General features: G+C 37.6%; 1 protein-coding gene and 1 pseudogene across 6 annotated transcripts in view; one reads left to right on the forward strand and one right to left on the reverse strand.

Moving 5' to 3' along the window:
• The window catches only part of Cntnap5a (contactin associated protein-like 5A), a 1,008,100-nt gene that overhangs the window by 711,902 nt on the left and 273,168 nt on the right, over positions 1 to 23,030 (forward strand). The window lies entirely within an intron of this gene.
• On the reverse strand, positions 8,595 to 10,399 carry Selenok-ps2 (selenoprotein K, pseudogene 2; annotated as a pseudogene). Its single transcript, NR_037671.2, is given in 1 exon segment — positions 8,595 to 10,399. The product of NR_037671.2 is annotated as a selenoprotein K, pseudogene 2 (transcript).

Raw genomic sequence — 23,030 nt, forward strand, 5'->3', positions numbered from 1 at the left:
ATGAGAAAAAAAAGAAATTAAATTAAATTAAATTTTCACAAAGATCTGAGAAGGCAGATGGAAGACAAACACAGTCTGGAATGCTTGTTCTTTGCCAGGTATATCTCAGGTATCCAGTAGCAGTGTCTCTGCTCAGAGCTTCCTCCAGTAAACAAGGAACAAAATTGATGCTATCATGAGAAATAACCTGAAATCAGATTTCCTTTTTCTTATTACTCCCTTATTAGTTTGAGAATTCCACACAATGAGTTTTGCCTTGTCTATTTCCTTTTCCCAAATTCCTTCCAGATGCTCACCCAATTACCCAACGAACTTTGTGTCTTTTTTTTCCTACCCATCAGATCCAGTTTATCCTATCCATATATTCATAGACACATGACCATAGGTGATTTTCAGTGGCCACACACTTTAAGAAAATTCCTTTTTTCTAGCAGCTATCAACTTGAAACAGCTCCTCAGGTAGGAGTGGGACTTCATTTATGTCTACCTACCTTTTCCATGTTGATACTTTCATATATATTGAGCTCAAACAGATCTTGGGCATGCTAGCATAACCTATGTTCATGCGTTTATCTGTTCTGTTATATCCAGATGGTATTTTTCTTTTATTCACTCAGTCTTTGACTCTTACAATCTCTAGGCCTCCTCTTCTACAATAGTAATCCCTGAGGATTGGGATGAGAGGTCAAGGTAATGATATTTCACTTAACACTTAACATTGCTCGGGCCCTATAAACCTTGACTAGTCAGGTTTCTCTCTGTTAGTCATCATCCACTGAAAATATAAGTTTTTTCTAATCAGGACTAAGAGATACATTAATCCATGGGAATAACATAAGCTGTTATAAGTCAGTTTGATACTATGTTCATTTACTAGAATCATTGTAGTAGGTTCTCTACCAGGACCTATGACTGGCCTACTTAGTCATAGTCTCTTGGCTCATGAGTGGTCCCCAGTATAAATTTGATCTTGTAGAGAGAGATTAAAATCTATGAGAATGTGGTTGATTTTTCATGTGATGTTCTTGCCGGTGTTGGACTAGTGGGCCTGTCTTGCCAGTCTGCTGTGTACCTTGCAGGGTTCACAGATCATAACACTAATGAAATTGTTCTTTTCCAATTGAGTCTTCCCATGAATTTTGTCTGATAACCAGTAAGATTAGTAATAGTCTATAATATTTGTTTATCAAAAGAAATTTGTCAGGCAGCAACTCCAAAATGAGGAAATTATTTCCAGAAATGGACTTTTAATCTGTAAGCTTCTGGTGTCTAATAGAAGCACCTTTGTTCCAATTATAAAGCAGGCACAGTTTAACTGTGTGTGTGTGTGTGTGTGTGTGTGTGTGTGTATGTGTGTGCATGTGTGTGTGCCTGTATGTGTGTCTGTATGTGTGTTTCTGTGTTTGTATGTGTGTGTGTCTGTGTGTTTGTCTGTGTTTGTGTGTGTGTGTGTTTCGGTGTGTATGTCTGTGCTTGTGTGTGTGTGTATGCTTCTACTGCTAGAACATTTCATCAGGTTCTTTGATTTGCTGCCTAATCTGCAAACCTAAGTTTAATTTCCAAGATACATATGCTGGAAGGAAAGAATAAATTCCCATAAGTCATCCTCTGGACTTCAGACAAATTCTGTAGGACTCCTGTATGTACAGGTCTTCTCTCTCTCTCTCTCTCTCTCTCTCTCTCTCTCTCTCTCTTTCTCTCTTCTCTCTCAGTCTCTCTATCTCTGTGTGTGTGGGTGTGTTTGTGTGTGTATCTCTCTCTCTCAAACACACATGCACATAGAGACACACATACATATACTCAAACACATACTATATCTAAATATATACATGAATATAATAACCTTTTCACTGAAGCAACTTATTCATACCAATAACTGGTTTTTTACCAAAAACAGTATGTCCTCTTCCATATTCTCCAGTCCTCCAGTGAGCAGTTTCCCTTTGCGATGTAGATATAGATATAATTCTGTTGATCGCTGTATAAGAACATTTTGTATATAGATGATTGTGAACATAATTGATTGTATACTCACAATAAATTCCTTGAGGCACCATTGCCAGAACAGTATGATTATTTTCAAGAAGATCACCTTGAATTCTCTTGTGTATCTAAGTGGAGGCAATTTATAGCCCAGGCAATAGAGAGGAACTGTGTGTCCATTTCCAAGCAATGGATATTACTTATAGCTTCCCATTAAGTAGTGGAAATCTTATGAATATATAATATCTCTAGGAAAAGTGTAAATAATTTTTGTTGGTAGTACTAATAATATATCCACATATGAGAGAGTGGGATAGGGAAGACAGAGCCACAGAGACAGAGAGGAAGAGATACAAAGAAGGGAGGGAGAACGCGATCATTAGAGCTTATAGTTTACCTTTAACTGCTAGTCATGATGCCAAAAAATTATGAATTGTTGCAAATAACATTTTCAATTAGATTAAATTGGTAAGAAGATGATGTGGAAGACGTCTTCTTGCCATAGCATTTCCTCTGTGCTTTGTACAACAGAATTTGAAGGGAGGAAGTAGAGAAGGCAAGATGAGAAAAATGGAAAGAATCACCCATATGGTCACAAATGGCAGATGTGTTTTGAGGCTGTGACTGTGTGTAGTTGTCTGATAAGCACTTTCTCTAAATCAACTCCAGTTATACACAAAAAATATATTTACTCACATATCTTAATTAGTGCTGAAAAGCTGAGAATCTGAACTCCTTTTAAACCTCACTCGCCAAAATCAAAGCACAGCACTGTTTCTTATATATTATGCAAAGCTCCACTAATCAAAGAAAATGGATATTTACAAAATGTGTGCATTTGTATTGATTTTCTTATTGTGTAGAAGAAAGAAAAAAAAAGCAATGGAGAGAGAAGAACAGACAGGGCCACATAATAAATCAGTATGTCTTTAATTCTTCAAATTCCTGAGAAATATTCAAGATTTGTACCACTTAACCTCTAGGCAGCACACTGTGGATCCTCAAAGAAAGTCCTTTGATCTCTCTCCATGCTATAGAACTTGCTTGGTTACCTTCATCCAGCAACACTGAAAGAAGAGGAAAGATGAGAGAGAAGAGTCTATACATGGTGTACTACTGCGTTTCTTTCATTCAGTTGGTGACTGAACCATGGCACTCTTATTTTCTAACTATTTCTTTGCTATTTCCCTCCATATCTACCCTTAACTATCAGCCAATGTGACATGCAATCTATCTCTAACTAAAAGCAGTGTCCTGAAAACTCCATGGTGTTGTCCTACACAGGAAATAAGTCCTGTAACTCTCATGCATTTTTCGAATTTCCCCAGTCTTTCTGGTATTTCATGGCACAGCTTTATGCACGGCAAAGGCATTGCTACAGAATAGACTTTTAGGGAATAGAAGTAGCCAATCTGCAGTGCTCAGCAGCCCATTTCACTATGGGAGGAAGCAGCCATTTTTCTCTGGGTTATGATATACCTTGCCCTGACTGAACTTGAACCATTTCTTGTACATCAACAAGTATTCTGCCTTTGGACAAAGGTCAAGAAGGCAGGAAACAGTGAGTATATGAAAGGAACTAGCACTCAGTTCGGGTAATGCAAAGGGCAGAAAAATCAACATTGAAGCTATGGCCTCCCTGATGAATCAATTACCTGGTTAGCTACTTTGCTACATCAGTTACTTTTCTCCTCACTGTGACAAAAAATATCTTGCAGAAAGACCTTCAGAAGAAGGGTTAGTCTTCATCCTTGGTGAATGAGACATAGTCTGTCAAGACAGGAAAGGTAGGAAGCAGATTAGTTTATGGGGAGGATAGGTGATCAGATGGAAAGAGCAGGTAACCAAAGGGAAGGACTAGACTATGTATTCCTCCATACCCAAGTCTCAGCAAGTCTTAGGAGGTTCTACCTTCTCCGATTTGTACAACCTCTATCAACCCTCCAGCAGGAAAGTCAAGATATATCACTTATGGACAACATCTAACATTCAACTCATAATACTCTACAAATAACATTCTTCTCAGAAGAAAACAAAATAAACAAAGCCTTGGAAAGATGGTTCTATAGGGCAGTCCCCAAGTACTTTCTGGAACACATGGGCATTGAACATCCTAGCCAAACCCAAGTTCTCTCCCATATTTTTCAAGAGACCCAACAATTCCCCATTATATTCTCCCACAGTCTGTTTGTTTCAGATATACTATTGTATTTAGCACTCAAGTGTGAAAGTTTCATATGGGCTACCCTCCCAAATATAGCTATGCATGGTTCAAGGCATAAAGACAAGCTGAGAATCAAACATGCTATGGTTTTGACCTTGAATATACCCTAAGACCTATGTTTAAAGATAAGATCTCTGGCATGTAGCTGGTGGTAAATGATAGAAATTATAAAATTAAACTCAACGGGAGAAATTCAAGTCATTGGTGTCATAGCATTGTGTGTATGCATGCGAATGCAAACTTTACTTGTATATGTACATGTATGTGTACACTTGTGTGTGGAACCATTAAACAAACTTGGGTGTGATAGAATGGGTTCTCTCCACTGGCCTGGACCTCAAAAAATCTGCTAAGCTGCCTCACAAAGTCCCAGGGGTCTACATTCATATTTCCCCTACTAAGTACAAGGTCATGCCACCATGCCCAGGTTCACATATACACAAACAATATATAAGGATAGAAATGATTCTGAAGTCCATGTTCTTTCACTATACTATGATATCCTTGTGTCATAAACACTACAATAAAAAGAGAAACATAAGCACATGACTCAAAAGCAGCATTAATGGCCAGTGAGTGTTTGAAAATATGTTCAACACTCTTAGCAACAAGAAAATGCAAATTTAACTTATACCTGTCAGAGTGGCTATTGTAAAAAATAATACAAGCTAGCAAGGACGAGGGAATCTTATACACTAAAAATGGGAATATAAATTGGTGCATATACTATGGAATTAGTATGGATATTCCTAATACAAACTAAATAGAACTTTCCTCAAGTTGTATACTATGAGACCATTCCTAAAAGATTTAATGAAGCCCATTGAAGATACTTGCACATCCATGTAATCTCCCATACTATTTGCTATGGCCAAGATATGGATGCACTTTAAGTGCTGATAAACAGGTGAATAGATAAAGAAAATCATATATATATATATATATATATATATACATATATATATATATGTGTGTGTGTGTGTGTGTGTGTGTGTGTGTGTGTGTATGTGTGTGTGTGTGTGTGTGTGTGTGTTTTCAATCTACCCACGCAGACCAAAATTATGCCATTCTCAGAAAGATGGACAGACTGAAGATACTATTAAGTTTGGTAAAAGAAGGATGACTCAGAAAGATAAATATTGCATGCTTTTACTCATATGTAGCATCAACATTATACATTTATACATAACTATAATGTACATATGAGTATATGTATGCATATTTGGGATGTTTGTATAGAAGTCAAAGTAAGACTGTGGGGATATTTAAAGGAGGAAATAGAGGAAAGAATAGAATAGAATTGAGGTAAATAAGAACAAAGTAAAATGACACAAAAGTTTCATAAAGAAACATTATTTTTTCCAAAGTACACATTACTGTCATAATTATTATAATAGAAAATATCAATGTTAATTTTAAATCAGGCTCTATTTCACATATCAGTAACTAGAAGTCTTGGTTGCTGTATTCAGAAATCTCCAGAGTTCAAGGTCATTCATTCAGATCTTGGATGTATGGATCTCTCATGGCTGTTTCACTTAAAAAAAGTTCCTGAGTTTCCTGATAAGATTTCTTGAAGGATAGAACCAGACAAGTTCAAGAGGAAAAAAATGTTCCTCTATCCTAATTAGAAAGTATAAGATTTTATGTACATATACATATACATACGTGATAGTATATAAAATATATATAGGTGGTACTGTACAGATATGTGTGTGTGTGTGTGTGTGTGTTACTACATAAAATCTTATATTTTTCCAATTAGAGAAAATATATATATATATATATATATATATATATATTATAAGTGGACTAACTTCAAAAATGCAGCAAATTAAGGACAGAAACTCAGGTTCTGTCTGACAACAGCTCAAGGCCTTTAGAATTGTCTCAGTCAATAGTAAGTCACTTAAAACTTAGTGTTATAAAGTCTCTCCATATGTCTCTTTTTAGAGACGTAAATAGAAGTTTATAGCAACTGGTCATAAATCTGCAAACACAGAGACATCTATGTTTCAGTGAGATGTCTCTGCAAGAAAAGAGGCATAGACCAACAAGTCTGATACCCTAATTTGGATACCAGAGACCCATAGGAAGAAAAGAAAGAACTAAGTCCCACAAGTTTGCCTCCTCATGAACACCATGAGATAGAAATCACACACACACACACACACACACACACACACACACACACACACACACGCACGCACGCACACACACACACACACACACACACACACACCCCTTTACAAGTAAACAGAGACTAGCAATGAATCTCATCAGTGTATTTCTTTTTTTTTCTTTTTTGGCAACTGGTTCCCTTTATATTGGGTAATAGACTCTTTTTTAAGGCAGAAAGTCATAGTAGAAGTTAGTGAATTCATAAGAAAACTATACACCTATTCTAAATCACATATAAGGTATAATAGCTAGTGGAAATCAAATGCCCTATGTAAGTTTAATTGATGTGCATCTAGCCATATTTAAGAAGATGTTTTGATCACTATTTAAACGACCAGTGGTTATTGCACAAGTACTAAAATCAAGACCTTCTACAAGATAGTCTTTTTTCACTGTGACGGTAGAATGTGTCCACTTTCTGTGGTAGTTTGTATAGGTTTGCTCCCCACCCCATAGACTCATGTTTTGATGCTTGGCCCAAAGGGAATAGCAGTGTTATGAGGTATGGACTTCTTGGAGAAAGTGTATCAATGTGGGGTCAGCTTTGAAGTTCCCATGCTTAAGCCCTACCCAGTGTAGGAAATATAAGTGGAACTGGGATTCCCAGGTTTGGGGTCTGAAGAGAACTACAAGTAGAACGTGATGGAAAGGAGAAGGAAGATGCCATGGATTAATAAAAAAGCATGCCCATGAGGGCTGGCTAAAAAGGTAAGAGTAGCTCAGGTAAAATATACCAAACTATTTTGGAATCATTAATTGGTAAATAGATTTAATAGCTTAGAGTGTAGATATCTGCCACACTCCAGTCCTGACTAAGGCTTATTATAAATACAAAAGTTATGTGTCTTTTACATGGGAACTGAATGAACAAAGAAGGGATAGAAGCCCCCGATTGAGATTAAATGATTTTCAGAACATGTCACAGGAATAAAACCTTAAATAAGTTACTTACTATTCCTCAAACTTGCCTACAGAAAAACATCTAATTTTCCAATACTAAGATACAGGAATAGAAACTGGAGAAAACATCAAATTTGGAATAACCTGATCTGAGTTTTTGTGTCAACTACTTACAGGCTTATACCATACAATTTCTGGGGATTCTTGTTATTTGATAATGTTGTATCACATGTCCCAGTTTATCCTTCAAAGTGCCAAATAGCTGAGGATGACATCGCACTCTCCTTCCCACATGCTGGCATTTCAGGTCTGTACCACCTGGGCACTAATACATGAGCCCAGGAATTTGTGCTTGTAGAGCAGCACTCTATTAATTGAATGTCATCCCATTATGATCTCTTCTTCTGTGTTTTAGTGATGGCTAATGGAATACATGCTGTATCTTGAGATGGTAGATAACAAAGGTGTCCTTTACTTCATCTCATATCTTCTTCACATTTCCTAGGAACATAGGGAATATGAACTCCATTAGCAACCAACAGAGTATCACAGGATCCCTCTCAGTCTCCATGATTGAATTCAGCCTTGGAGTTTAACTTTTCTAATGTTAATAGCACACAATCCACCTGTACTTTAATTTACTTATAAATTTGGTTCTAATATATTTCAAGAAGTACTGTTGCCAATTTTAGACATAGAGGTTCTCCTTTGATTCCTCTTAGCCATCCAAATGCTTTAATGTACCCATCTATTTTATGTGAGAAAATGACACCTTCATTTGCAAAATTTCAGTTCAAAATCTTGAACTTCTTCATTTTCGTTACCCATTGAGTTATGAACATATACTCAGACACCGAGATTGTTAATTTCACTAATGTAACCTGTCTGACAACCCTCCTATCTCCCCATAGTGATCTAGTACAGTATACTTACTTCTTTTCTTATAACAATCTATACCCCACTTTCAGCCTTTCAAATAAATGCTACTTTCAAAATGATAGTAATAAATTGGGCATTAGATCTTTCCCTATGCCTTGAAAGTAAAACCTTGAGTCTTTCTGTATGACATGCAGAATTCTGACTGAAGGAAACTATACTGGTCCATTCTCCCACAAACCTACTGTACATGGCCGCACTTCTATCTCTGTCTTGTACAAAGATGTGTCTATTCATTGCACCAGTGCAGTAAGTTCATTCTTCTTGCAAGTTCCATTTTTTATTTCTGGGCTTAGATATCCTTTGTTATATAGTTCTCACCTTGAATTTCATATGTAACTGTAAAGTCTGTTTTATTACTCTACAGAGCTTTATCCTAAGTTTCTAGTCTCTGTAGATATCATTTTAGACATTTTATTCCCATTTATTTATTGATGTTCCTTCTGCCCTAATTAATATAAGATGAAATCCAGATAGAGGATATTTCTGTTATCTCAGTTATTTTTACCCCTAAATGCCTAGAATTCTACTTGGATAGGGGAGAAACTTAATGAAGATTTGCCGAGTAAGCAATATATGCCTTCTTCACCAACAAATATCAGTTATTTCATGTATATGAAACAGGCAGACAATCACTTAACAGTATAAAATCTGCTGTCCTGTGAGACTCTGTCATTGACTCTCTGTGATCTTTAACAGATTATTTATATTTTATGAGCCTCAAGTTTCTCGTTTTTACCACTAGACCTTATACTTCATGTTTCTCAAGTGTTTTTTTTTTTATTTTTTTTATTTTTTTTTTTACCATGGCTCTCAAGCCTCTCCACTAACCAAACAATATGAGTGAAAAAATGTGACAGAGTTACTTTCTTGTGACAGTAAAGAACAAAAATGTTGGAAAAATAAAGCTCAAAAGCCTCATTTTTTTGTCATTTCACCCAATGACAATTGGTATGTAATGCTGTAGTAAGTAATGCATTTGCTTCTTTCTTGCCCTCCTCTCTGCCCGAAAAACATGTTCCATATAGTAATAATGGTTGATCAAGAAACATATATGTCTGCTGCTGTCATAGATCAATATTAATTTGGAAAATAAAGAAAAAGTGTAGATTAGTCTAAGACCATTTAAATGTGTTGTATGTGGCCACAGGTTCAATGCCAAGCACTATAAAATAATTAATAAATACTACAAGTAAAAATGGAAGGAAAATATTTCTTACGTTGTTAGTAGTTTTGCCTCTGCAGATGAATACTCTGTAGCTGAAAACAATGACCAGGAGTAATTGAATGAAAGAATGTTCATGGTTTGAGATAATAAAGAAGGAAAAATAGCAGTGGGGATTGAGCCTAAGGCTACTTTTCTTTTTTTATTTTTCTCCAGTCCTAACTACATGGCCTTTATTTCTTCCAGATCAAGGATTTTGTGTATAATCATATAAAGATGAAGAATCAAGTTTTACAACCGAAAAATATTTACTTCTTAAATCTATGTTAACTTTTGTAACCTATACAAAACAGATAAGGAGATGTACACACAGGAGTTGTAGAACTGCACATCATTCAGGCCAGATCCTGCAGAGGGATTTCCCAGCATGACCTCATTCTTCTGTGAGGACACAGAGTAGTCCTTGTTTGGACATACACCATCCTCCCCTCATGAGCTGCTCCACACCTTTTGATGGTTCCCTTCTATGCTTGTGTATGTCTAGTTGTCTGCTTCTTAGAGCAGATGTTTACCTTCCTGATCCACTGGCCATTGGGGGAGGAATGGGGCCACGAAAGTGACTGATCGGACCCATTCTTCGTGGGAGAGTTTCCTGATGGCCCTCTTCTGTCATCGTATTTGGAATCAGAGGGGCTCCCGTAGCCTCTTCTTTTCTTCACATCTTGCTGAGGCAGAGTTTTGAAAAAAAAAAGAAAAAAAAACCAACCAAACAAAACACACACATACACACACACACACACACACACACACACACACACACACACACACACACACACAAATTCTGCTATTCCCCAAAAGAAATCTGTTGTGAAAGACAATCTCCAGGGGGACTGATTCTGGCTGTCCAACACCTGACCATTTGAGATGTATACCATCTTTCCTCTGGTTGTCTGCTTCTTAGCAAGAGAGAAGCCTGGACGCCCTCATGTTGCCAAATCTACCCTCCTGCCCTAAGGCTACTTTCTAACATATCCAGAGACATACAAACAGAGAATGCCACATTCTTCCAGTTTCTTCTTTGTATCTGTCAATTAATACTAGACTCCAGTTCACGTGATTGTGTCAATCACATGTAGAGTGAATTCTTATCTCTCAGTTAATTCTATCTAGAAATTCTCTCACAGGCACAGGCAGAAGTGTGCCTCATTACTGCCCTTGGTATTTCCTAATCCAGTCAAATTGACAATCATAATTAGTGATTATAACTATAGATGAAGTGATAAAACATTTAAGCAACAAGAAACAAAGACCACAGACATAAACTGACAGACATGGACAGCTTGGAGCATCAAGAACAGACAGTAGACATAGAAGGATAAAAACTAGACAGTGTTCCACCAAGGGACCCAGATATCTTACCTATGGAACCCAGAACCAGTAATAAGAATTTCTCCAATAACAGCCAGAAGAGAGGTAGGATGTCTCCTGCCTTCTCTCTGTCCCTAGGAGAACTCTGAAAAAGTTTTTCTCTTTCTCTAAAGTATTTGTGGAGAGTCCAGGAGGACTGTTTTTCCCAACCCCATTTTCTCTCATGTCTAGGGTGCAAATGTTCTCTAGGCAGCGTCCGAAGACAAAAACATAATTCTAAAAGAACACGTATGCAAAAATACTTTACCATTACTTTGTCCCTTTTTTATTACAAGTGTTATTTTTGGTAGCCCAAGTCACTGAGGCCTTTTCTAGCCCATCTTTTTTTTTTTTTTTTTTTCTCTTTCAACAAACATCTTTTTTTTTTTTTTTAGATTTTCTTTTTTTTTTTTTTCAAAAAACTTATTTTTTTTATTAACTTGAGTATTTCTTATATACATTTCGAGTGTTATTCCCTTTCCCGGTTTCCGGGCAAACATCCCCCTCCCCCCTCCCCTTCCTTATGGGTGTTCCCCTCCCAACCCTCCCCCCATTGCCGCCCTCCCCCCATAGACTAGTTCACTGGGGGTTCAGTCTTAGCAGGACCCAGGGCTTCCCCTTCCACTGGTGCTCTTACTAGGATATTCATTGCTACCTATGAGGTCAGAGTCCAGGGTCAGTCCATGTATAGTCTTTAGGTAGTGGCTTAGTCCCTGGAAGCTCTGGTTGCTTGGCATTGTTGTACTTTTGGGGTCTCGAGCCCCTTCAAGCTCTTCCAGTTCTTTCTCTGATTCCTTCAATAGGGGACCTATTCTCAGTTCAGTGGTTTGCTGCTGGCATTCGCCTCTATATTTGCTGTATTCTGGCTGTGTCTCTCAGGAGCGATCTACATCCGGCTCCTGTCGGTCTGCACTTCTTTGCTTCATCCATCTTGTCTAATTGGGTGGCTGTATATGTATGGGCCACATGTGGGGCAGGCTCTGAATGGGTGTTCCTTCAGTCTCTGTTTTAATCTTTGCCTCTCCCTTCCCTGCCAAGGGTATTCTTTTTCCTCATTTAAAGAAGGAGTGAAGCATTCACATTTTGATCATCCGTCTTGAGTTTCGTTTGTTCTAGGGATCTAGGGTAATTCAAGCATTTGGGCTAATAGCCACTTATCAATGAGTGCATACCATGTATGTCTTTCTGTGATTGGGTTAGCTCACTCAGGATGATATTTTCCAGTTCCAACCATTTGCCTACGAATTTCATAAACTCGTTGTTTTTGATAGCTGAGTAATATTCCATTGTGTAGATGTACCACATTTTCTGTATCCATTCCTCTGTTGAAGGGCATCTGGGTTCTTTCCAGCTTCTGGCTATTATAAATAAGGCTGCGATGAACATAGTGGAGCACGTGTCTCTTTTATATGTTGAGGCATCTTTTGGGTATATGCCCAAGAGAGGTATAGCTGGATCCTCAGGCAGTTCAATGTCCAATTTTCTGAGGAACATCCAGACTGATTTCCAGAATGGTTTTACCAGTCTGCAATCCCACCAACAATGGAGGAGTGTTCCTCTTTCTCCACATCCTCGCCAGCATCTGCTGTCACCTGAGTTTTTGATCTTAGCCAATCGCACTGGTGTGAGGTGAAATCTCAGGGTTGTTTTGATTTGCATTTCCCTTATGACTAAAGATATTGAACATTTCTTTAGGTGTTTCTCAGCCATTCGGCATTCCTCAGCTGTGAATTCTTTGTTTAGCTCTGAACCCCATTTTTTAATAGGGTTATTTGTTTCCCTGCGGTCTAACTTCTTGAGTTCTTTATATATTTTGGATATAAGGCCTCTATCTGTTGTAGGATTGGTAAAGATCTTTTCCCAATCTGTTGGTTGCCGTTTTGTCCTAACCACAGTGTCCTTTGCCTTACAGAAGCTTTGCAGTTTTATGAGATCCCATTTGTCGATTATTGATCTTAGAGCATAAGCCATTGGTGTTTTGTTCAGGAAATTTTTTCCAGTGCCCATGTGTTCCAGATGCTTCCCTAGTTTTTCTTCTATTAGTTTGAGTGTGTCTGGTTTGATGTGGAGGTCCTTGATCCACTTGGACTTAAGCTTTGTACAGGGTGATAAGGATGGATCGATCTGCATTCTTCTACATGTTGCCCTCCAGTTGAACCAGCACCATTTGCTGAAAATGCTATCTTTTTTCCATTGGATGGTTTTGGCTCCTTTGTCAAAAATCAAGTGACCATAGGTGTGTGGGTTCATTTCTGGGTCTTCAATTCTATTCCATTGGTCTATCTGTCTGTCTCTGTACCAATACCATGCAGTTTTTATCACTATTGCTCTGTAATACTGCTTGAGTTCAGGGATAGTGATTCCCCCTGAAGTCCTTTTATTGTTGAGGATAGCTTTAGCTATCCTGGGTTTTTTGTTATTCCAGATGAATTTGCAAATTGTTCTGTCTAACACTTTGAAGAATTGGATTGGTATTTTGATGGGGATTGCATTGAATCTGTAGATTGCTTTTGGTAAAATGGCCATTTTTACCATATTAATCCTGCCAATCCATGAGCATGGGAGATCTTTCCATCTTCTGAGGTCTTCTTCTATTTCTTTCCTCAGTGTCTTGAAGTTCTTATTGTACAGATCTTTTACTTGCTTGGTTAAAGTCACACCGAGGTACTTTATATTATTTGGGTCTATTATGAAGGGTGTCGTTTCCCTAATTTCTTTCTCGGCTTGTTTCTCTTTTGTATAGAGGAAGGCAACTGATTTATTTGAGTTAATTTTATACCCAGCCACTTTGCTGAAGTTGTTTATCAGCTTTAGTAGTTCTCTGGTGGAACTTTTGGGATCACTTAAATATACTATCATGTCATCTGCAAATAGTGATATTTTGACCTCTTCTTTTCCGATCTGTATCCCTTTGATCTCCTTTTGTTGTCTGATTGCTCTGGCTAGAACTTCAAGAACTATATTGAATAAGTAGGGAGAGAGTGGGCAGCCTTGTCTAGTCCCTGATTTTAGTGGGATTGCTTCAAGTTTCTCTCCATTTAGTTTAATGTTAGCAACTGGTTTGCTGTATATGGCTTTTACTATGTTTAGGTATGGGCCTTGAATTCCTATTCTTTCCAGGACTTTTATCATGAAGGGGTGTTGAATTTTGTCAAATGCTTTCTCAGCATCTAATGAAATGATCATGTGGTTCTGTTCTTTCAGTTTGTTTATATAATGGATCACATTGATGGTTTTCCGTATATTAAACCATCCCTGCATGCCTGGGATGAAGCCTACTTGATCATGGTGGATGATTGTTTTGATGTGCTCTTGAATTCGGTTTGCCAGAATTTTATTGAGTATTTTTGCGTCGATATTCATAAGGGAAATTGGTCTGAAGTTCTCTTTCTTTGTTGTGTCTTTGTGTGGTTTAGGTATAAGAGTAATTGTGGCTTCGTAGAAGGAATTCGGTAGGGCTCCATCTGTTTCAATTTTGTGGAATAGTTTGGATAATATTGGTATGAGGTCTTCTATGAAGGTTTGATAGAATTCTGCACTAAACCCGTCTGGACCTGGGCTCTTTTTGGTTGGGAGACCTTTTTCTAGCCCATCTTACACCAATACGTCGCTCCTTCTTCTCCAGCCCGCTTCTGGGAGATGACCAGTCAAGAGACCTTCTCTTTCCCAATCTCAGTGGGACCTCCATTTGTTGATGCACACACTGACACAGCACCAAGAACCAGGCATAATTCTGTGGGATTAAAAAACACACATACATTATTCATATTAAGAAAGAATGTCCATTCTGTAGTTTATTTACGGAATAAGCTTTATTCCACTGAACCAGGTGGAAAAATCTGGGAAGCACAATGGGAAACCCTGCCTTAAGGCTTCTGTAATAAAAGACCAAATATGTGCCCCAAATTTACTGAGGAGAAGTCCAGGAAGTCCAGCTTAAATCTGAAGAACAAAAGCGCAAAAAAACAAAAGACAGGAACAATTGACTATTGCACCAGGCCAGGGTGTTCCTTTGTTAGGAACAAAAGGCTTCCACATGCATCAGCAGGGCTCGGCAGGTGTCAAACCCTGCAAGGGACCCAGAAGTGTCTGACAAGGGGGCGAAACACTGCAGGGGACCCAGGAGGCTCTGGCTACAGAGTACAAGAGAGGGAATATGGGGAGAGACTACTAAATGTAAGTGCCATTTGAGTGGTCATATGGAAAGTTACTATAGTAGAAGCTTCATAAAATATACACATTTATGAAAGAAATCAAAATGAAATCACTAAATAACAAGGGAGACAATACATCAAGTTGATACCTCTTATCACCAAGCAAAACTCCAGAGCGAAGAATAGGTTACATGTAAGTGAGTTGTGGAAACACATAAACAACTCAGTTTATTGCCAGGGCTATTGCTGGCTCTCCATAAACTGAAAACAAGCCCCCTTTACTGAAGACAACACCTATATATCTTGATGAAAATGGAGAAGTTGAGCTGGTGTCTACCTAAATCCTCTACCAGTACTGATTAGTGTTCATGATACTCAAAGGAACTCTTCATGCTACCAGAGGAGAAATGTAAACACCATCCAATTATTACCCTGTAATCTATAGTAGGGACATCCCTCCATGATACACTGATGGAACAGGGTCATAAATATCTTAGAAGCAGCCAACTACTATTTACTGGATTTAAGGCTTACTCCAGGAGATGGAATCCATCCTAAGCATTGACCTGGTAGTGAAGAACCTGGGATTAGATAGGCCATGGGCCTAGATGATAACCAAATATGACTGTTTTGCTAAAGGAATGTAGCAATTAGAATGACTCTTGAGGACATTCTATTGCTATATCCATAGTTCAATTTCTTATTCAGTAAGCTTTCCTGTGCAATATACAGGAGCTAATATTAGGATCCACAACTGGACAATGTGCAGGGAGTAAGGCCTTGGAATACTCAGTTCTCCATTTAAACCTTCTACTCAGACCTCTGGAAACTATACTGAAGAGGAGCCAGAAAGATTGTAAGAGCTTGTCTTATTAAGGATTATATTGCTGGGAAGAAATATCATGACCACAAAAACTCTGATAAATGAAAACAGGCTGATTTACAGTTCAAAGGTATAGCTGATTGTCTTCATGATGGGAACCTTGGCAGTATGTAGGCAAGCATAGTGCTAGAGGAGCCAAGAATTCTACATCTGTATTCACACACAGCCATAAGAAAGGTACCCTAAGCTTCTGAAAATCAGAGCCTACACCCATTGACACACTTTCATGAACTAGGCCGCAATGCCTAAGTGTATTACTACTTATGGGCCTATGGGGGGACATCTTTATTCAAGCACCACATTATATTCCCCATTTGTCCATTGGCTTGTAGCCATATCATAATGTAAAATGCATTTAGTTCAAATTCAAAATCCCAGAGGTGATCACAATATTAGTGCTCTTTAAAGTCCAAATTTCAAAGTGTCTTCTGAAAGCCATGCAATCTCTTAACTGCAATCTCCTATAAGATCAAGAGGAAGAGCAGACTATATGTGTCCAATGTATATGGTAAAGGGTACAGATTCCCATTCCAAAGGGAGAGAGGAGTGTAAAATGAAGAAGTATTGGACCAAAGTAAGACTAAAAACCAAGGGGGCAAACTCCAAATTCTGCATCTCCACAAATATTATCAAAGCAATTTTCAGATCTTCAACTCTTTTCAGTTTTGTTCAGTGCAACACATTTCATTTACTTGGGCTGGTTCTATGCTCAGTCTATAGATTTTCTTGGCAGACATCCCACAATCCTAGCATTTCCAACATCATGGGATTTCCAAGGCTTCAACCTCACAGATTCACATAATGGCCTCTCTTAGTCTCCATGCAGGGATTCCCCTGTCATAGTCCTGGCTTCAGTTTCTTTCCATAGTCACAGAGGGAGATCAGGTAATCTCCATAACTCCTTTTTTACATCCTTTACTCTAACCAGAGCCAAGTGAGGGAAGCTGCTAAATCCTGTTGCTTTCTGGACCTAAAACATGTGCCTCCTTATTCAAATATATTTTTCACCAGTTTTCTGCTTCCCACTACCTGAGCATGGCTGCCCTGGATCTTGATCTGTAGCCCAGGCTGGCACTGAACTCTGGAATCTTACTGCCTCTGACTTCTAAGCACTGGGATTAAAGCAGTGAACCTATACATGGGAATCAAGCTTTTCCTTAATTATTTTTCACAAGATGGATGCTTGTTTGAGTGTTGTACTGTTATACTGTTAAAAGATCCCTTTATTCCATTTAGCATCAAGCTTTTCTTTAATCTGTTTATTTCCTTAAAGGTAGGATTTAGCTCCTCAATTCTCCCTACTGTCTCTTTTCTATTCAAACTGCACATTTAAAAAAAAATGTGTCCTTGTTTCATTTGCTCTTTTCCAGCAGAGAGCTGCAGAATTGTGACCACTGATAACCAGGCAAAACAGTTAATACTAGCTGTGTGAAAACTGCCTCTGTCAAAGTTGTTAATCCATACCTCTTAATTAAGCCTCAGGCAGATTTTTTTTAACCAGGTCTGGAAGCAGCCATAGTTGTTTGCCAAAATATCACTAGAATGGTCTCTAGGCCATTTTTTAGCTGAAGTCAGAGTTAAATTTACCCTCAGCAGCATTGTTTTCTGTGCTGTTACTAGTAGAGTTTTCCATCACTGAGTTGAAGAAGTACCCAATAAGCTGTCTCCAGGTAACAACATTTTACAAAAGAAACATTTTATTTTCCAAGGAAGTTTCTGTGTGTATACAATCCACCCTTAAGAGTGGGTGCCATTCCTAGCAGCAGATGCCAACAAAAAAATGAATTTAATGGTATGTTGGAGATTGTTTTTTTTTTTAAACTTTACTGCCTTATGCTTGTATATTATAGCTTTCAATTTTGGGTTAAGTTTGTGTGTGTGTGTGTGTGTGTGTGTGTGTGTGTGTGTGTGTGTGTGCACATTTCTTACACTATTTCTGGATTTTTTTTTGTTTTTGTTGTTGTTGTTGTTGTGAGATTGTTCATTTTGTTCCATTCTTACTTGTTTATCCATTCTGTTTTGTTGTCTGTTTTCTTTGGAGAGAGAAAAACAATACTTAGAATTGGAATGGTTAAGAGGCAGAAAAGATCTTGGAGTGGATGAGGGAGAGCAAATTATCAGAATATAATATAAGAAAATAAACTTTATTTTTAAAACAATCCCCTGAAATAATAAAAACAATATAAAAACCAGATTTACCAATTATCAATTTGCTACATAAAAATTACTTCAGATCATAGTCTTCTACTTCTGGTCTGTAAGGTCTTATGTTTATCTCAGTGAAAATTGATTAGTCAATCTTTATGAATCGCCAACATATTAATAGTTATATTTTTCTTCAAAACCTGTGTTCAAAGTATACTGTAACACTCCACTAACTTTGAAAGCAAACTGAAAAACAAGTGACAAACTCAAATGTATGATTATTCACAGAGAATGTTCCTATTCTAGAAGGCAGAAGTAGAGCACAGCAAAGTGGCCAACACAAGACTACCCAGGAAACCAAGGCCCTGTAGCTCTACATAGCACCTCTCATCTGACACACATGGTCTGGCCTTTGTGCCTTCCTTGAAGCTGTGTACAAGTTTCATTCTTATGTCCAATATGCACACAAAACCCACATGGCATGGTCAAAGTCAGGTTTTGCTGCCAACTGGAGATGTGTCGTGGACATTTTGGGATACAGCTACACTGGTTTTTTTGACACCTACAGGGCTGAACATGTAGAAACAATTGTTTTGAAAATGCCTCATTAGTAGAAACATACACACACACACACACACACACACACACACACACACACACACACACACAAATAAGACCATGGCTTCAACAGCATCTGTAGCAGAGGATGGCATTGTCTTGCATCAATAGGAGGGGAAGGCCTTCTCATTTGAAGGCTTGTTTCTCTGGTATAGGTGAATACCAGGGTGTTGAAGTGGGAGTGGGAAGGTAGGAGTAGGTGCATCTTCATAGAAGCGGGAGTGGGGGAGGCATTACATTTGAAATATAAGTACATAAAATATCTAATAAAAAAGATAAAAGTAAGAAATGGAATTTCTGATGCTGTTACAGACTTTGTGCATTCAACAGGATTTCTTCCTAAGGATTCTGAAAGAGTAACATGGAGTACAGACACACCAAAGAAACCACCTTGGCAGGAGAAAAAAGAAATATCATAAAACAAATGAGTGAAAGAGATTAGAAAATGGAGGGAAAAGAAGAGAAGGAGTAAAGAAAGAAGAAGAATATATGGAGGGAAAGTAGAACAAAAAAGCAGGAGGAAGGAGAAAAAGAGAACAGGAGGGGGAGCAGGAAGAAGAGGAGAGCAGGAAGGAGATAGAAGAACACAGAATTACTCAGCCTCTATTTAAGTAGATAGAATTTATTAGATTTATTTTAAATTATGTGTTTGAGTGCTTTGTCTGCATAAATGTATGTGGACCACATTCATGGTGAGTAACCACAGAGGTCAAAAGAGGCATCAAATCTCTAAGATTAGAGTTAGAGACAGTTGTTAGCCATTATGGAGAAACAATTGGAAAGAATAATTTTGTATCATGGTCTCATGCCCAACAAGATATGGTGTGGGGAAAAAAGAGACTATGACAATGTTTAAAGTGACACTGTGTATCATAAGCTACATAAAGGAATATTGTAATAAGAAGAATATAGCAGCAATTCATGGTCTAGACTGGCCAGAGGTTGACATCAAAGATACATAATGAAATGTCTTTCAAGATAAATTTGAAGTGAAAATAATTCTCTTGACAATATCATGAATGTTAAAGATAATATAGCCCCAAATGAATGTCCCTTTAATAAGAGAATTGTTTTTCTAAATTGTTGAACACTTCAAAAGAAACAATAGCCAAACGTCTTTCTCAAGATCCATGCCAAACTTGGAAACTGACATGAAATATACATTGAAAAAAAATTTCTTGAGTCTAGAGAGATGGTTCAACAGTTAAAAAATACCCTGCTAGTCTTCCAAAATACTCTGCTTTACTTTCCAACATCCACATAGTGGCTAAAAACTGTCTGTAACTCTAGTCCAAGTATTCTGATGCTCTCTTCTGACCTCTGTGGGCACTCAACAAGTATGCAATGCATAGGCATTTATGCAAACAATGTACTTAAACACATACTATGAAATAAATTTTAAAAATATTTCTTAAATGTGAAAATCATGTGTGAATTTATAGAAACATGGTTGAAAAGTAATTAATGACACCTACCACTTAAACAGACATAATCCCTCAATACTGCAAATGAACAAATAACTTAAATTAGACTCAAAATGAAATTTAGTGTATCAAGAAGAGTTGAGTTCTAATACAGGTTGTTTGGTTCTGGGCTATGTGTTTTCTCCTCTACTAACCAGAAGACAATAGATCTTTTCCTGGACACTATAGTTATTTATGTTTTCTGTTGCGGAAAGACTTACAACCACAAGTAAATCAAGGAGGACAGGGTTTGTTTGGCTTACACTTCTAGGTCACACTCCATCATTAAGGAAAGATATAAGAAACTCAAGACAGGATATGAGGCAGGAACCATGGATTAATACTGCTTGCTAGCTCTCTCACAGGCTCATACTTATCTATCTTTCTTATGCATCCCAGAAATGCATTCCTGCCTAGAAATGTTATCATTCATATCGGACTGTTGTCTTAAAGAAATTAATAATTAATGACCACACTCACATACAGACATTCCCACCAGCCAGTCTTATTTAGTTAATTACTCAAGTGACTCTCTTCTTTCTGTCAGTAGGCTATGTCATGTTCACAAAATTGACCTAAGACATGTTGGCACAGGAAAGTACGCTGAAATGCTTTAAATCAGTTTCAACAATGGGGGGACATGTCACTTCTGGTAAAGATCCAGAGATTGAGAAAGGTTAATACTATCATGCTTCCTGAAGGTGAAAAAAATGAAATAATCGATATGTAATCTTAAGGATCACCTGTTCCTAGAAAAGGGAAATGAACAATGCATGAATGCAGAAAAAGGGTTAGGAAACTTACACAGAAAAAACAATGGCAGGCATAATGTGTTTTCAGAATTGTTCCTTCATACCTCCCATAGAAGATTGTTTCTCTCCCCCTCCCTCTCATCTTTATTTTGATTGTTTCCTAACCAGAGTCTTAAATGTTGTCGCAAGTGATTATATGTCTAGTAACCCCAAATTGTATTACTTTAAAAAGTCAAGCACATTAAGAAAATACATGAATTTCTAGGGAAATTAAAAGTTGTATTTAATCATAGAAATCTATTTGTAGATCAATTGACAGGTTAGCATGCATATGTATATCTTGAATTTTATTTTTGGTGAAATACAATATTTGATTCATATCAAAATTAGCCTTACTATACATGGCAAAATTAGCCTAACTGTTTAGGTTAAGGAGTTTATTGTTTTTATTGGTGTTAATTTATGTTAATGGAAATAAGAAATATGAAGTTTGTATTTGAGTATTTTTTGTTTATTCCCTTAGAAAGGCAAAAGTAATTTTCAAAATTATTTACATCTGTTGATAAATATATGACAGCATATCCCAACCTGTCTTCATATGCATATGATGTATATAGCTTAAAAATAGTACATAGGGGCTGGGGAGATGGCTTAGTTTATAAAGTTTTTGCTACATAAGAATGAGGACCTAGAATTGACTCCCCGATACCCAGAGAAATCTGGACTCAACAGTGTGTATCTATAATCCCCATATCTCTTCAGCAAGATATAATGAGGAGCTGAGAGAATATACCCAATGAGTGACTCATGGGCTGACTAGCCTGGCAAACTCAGCAGTTATAAACTAAATGGTCTTGCTTACAGCTAAGTCAGGTACTGAAACCCATTGTTCTTGGACTACAAAAGTGGCTAAGGCACTCTTGTGCGGACACAAACACACCTTTGCAGATGCATGTGCACAGAGAGAGAGAGAGAGACAGAGAGAGAGAGAGAAAGAGAGAGAGAGAGAGAGAGAGAGAGACAGAGAGACAGAGAGACAGAGAGACAGAGAGTCAAAGTGACAGTCAGAAAGACAATAACAAAGACAGAGAGTAGAAAAATGCTATTCAGTTATATGACTTTAAAAACATCACACTTAATACAAGATAGATTGTGTTGCCTGTGAATCTTATCCTTATTTTTGCATATAGGTGAATTTTCACAAAAATACAGTATTGATCCCTACAGACAGATTTCCTTTCATGCTCAGAAATCTGTCCTAACAACATGATCAGTCTCAATATTTTAGACCAATGAGTCCCTCTTTGTATGCCATACTGCACAAAGCCCATACCAATGAATATGCCCTCGTTGGCAAGTTAAGATATGAATGTCAGACTAGTTAATGAATTTAGAAATGAATGTTAGACAAAGCAATTCCCTTACCTCAGTTGAATACCCCAGCAAATGGGAGAAGAATAAGTGTACAACAAAGACATTTTCCAAAGGAAATCCCCCTATCCCTAAATCCTGGTTGGTGAAATCACTTGGCACAGATATTTGTAGATATCAGGCTTAAATAGACCCATAGAACCTTAACTTAGGGTCACCATTCATCTCCTGAACTTGAATGCTGTCACTGATAGATCAGTTTTGGGGTGTGGTGTTCAATAAATCATCCCTGTTTGACTGATATCAGTTTTTGGGTGGTTTGTATGGGGATTACAAGATCCCAAGAGTCAAGTTGATACAAAACTAGCCAGCATTCCAAGTTTGAGTTATGAAGTATAACTTAGACTTCAGAATGTGTTAATTCACTGATGAATACATTTTATTAAAAGAAGGTAGTATCTGAGAAGAAATGAAGGGAAGTATCTTTAAAGTGACTGGAAAGTTAGGAGAAGTTTTCTGGCATTATGAAATGATTTAAAGATTGTTGCAGTTGGCAAATATTAATCTGAAGATATAGAAATGACTGATTTGAGTTGGAGGTGATTACAATACTCCTCTATAGTGTTAGCTGAGAACATTCTGGTGTTGACTAGTGAACAATAGAGCTTCCCTTCTTGCTGATGGTTGTTCTGTGCTGACTTTAAGAACTCCTCTAGCCTCCCTTCTGTCCTCAGATGGCAGATTTCTTATCTACAATTGGATAGCCATGTCTCAAGTGCCTTAGAGAGATCATGTCTTTCAGAGCTGGCAGATGAGACCTTTAGCAGTGGTTTGATGTAAATATCTGG

Source organism: Rattus norvegicus, chromosome 13 (genome assembly GCF_036323735.1).
Source record: "Rattus norvegicus strain BN/NHsdMcwi chromosome 13, GRCr8, whole genome shotgun sequence".
NCBI lineage: Eukaryota > Metazoa > Chordata > Mammalia > Rodentia > Muridae > Rattus > Rattus norvegicus.